This window comes from Gavialis gangeticus, unplaced genomic scaffold, assembly GCF_001723915.1.
Source record: "Gavialis gangeticus isolate Ggan-Ray unplaced genomic scaffold, GavGan_comp1, whole genome shotgun sequence".
NCBI classification, from domain to species: Eukaryota; Metazoa; Chordata; order Crocodylia; family Gavialidae; genus Gavialis; species Gavialis gangeticus.
This window is the reverse complement of record NW_017728973.1, coordinates 5,661,791-5,662,572: the sequence shown is the minus strand read 5'-3', so window position 1 is coordinate 5,662,572 and position 782 is coordinate 5,661,791. Positions and strand designations below refer to the sequence as shown.

The window sequence follows — 782 nt, the reverse complement described above, 5'->3', positions numbered from 1 at the left end:
ACCGGGGGGAGGGGGTGGCGGAGGGCACAACGCGGGGCAGAACGGGGAAGAGATTGTTTTTTTCCTCGTAAAACCAATCGAGTCGTTTAAAAGTGTGATTAAAATTAATTGGCTTTCCCATCGCCTCCTGACGGGGCCGGCGCCGCCGCGCCTGACAGCACGGGCAGGTCGGGGAGCATTGGTTACCGGCTCCCTACATCTTTCCGCGGGTTTGGGGTTTGGTTTTTTTTGGTGGGGGGAAAGGGCGATGGTGGAGCGGGGTTTCCTCCCCTCGTGTCCGATCCACGGGGGTGTCAGTTTCGGCACTCGGTGCCTGGGCAGTTTCATCCCTCGCCTTCAGGCGCCGGGGGAGACTTCCCCGCGCCGCCTGCGCCTCTCCCCTGCTCTCAGTTTCGGAGCCTTTCTCTCGCGGCCCAAGCCATGCGAAAAGGCGCTTTCAGCTCTTCAACTTTTCCTTCCGGGAGGCTAAAACCAGACCCGATTTCCCTCCCTTCCCACCCCCAGCCCCTTCCCGCACCTTGAAACAGGCGATCAGCTCCGGAGGAGAAGGAATAACTTTGCCGTCTCCCCCCAGAGCATGAGGATCGGCCCCAGCTGCTCCCCGGGCTGGCATTTCCTGACCTTCCTTTTTTCCTCACACCCCACTTATTCCCCCTCTCTAGCTGTTATGCAGCGAGACGTAATTCACACTCCAGCTGCGGTTTAAGATCAAGCCCCCTCCAAGGCTGGCACTAAAAATAAAATCAATACAAATACATCCGCTTCCCCGGGTTTTTCCCCCC

General features: G+C 58.6%; 1 protein-coding gene across 1 annotated transcript in view; it reads right to left on the bottom strand.

The window, feature by feature from the left end:
- NEUROD2 (neuronal differentiation 2) overlaps positions 1-782 on the bottom strand; it is a 9,106-nt gene that overhangs the window by 2,273 nt on the left and 6,051 nt on the right. The window lies entirely within an intron of this gene.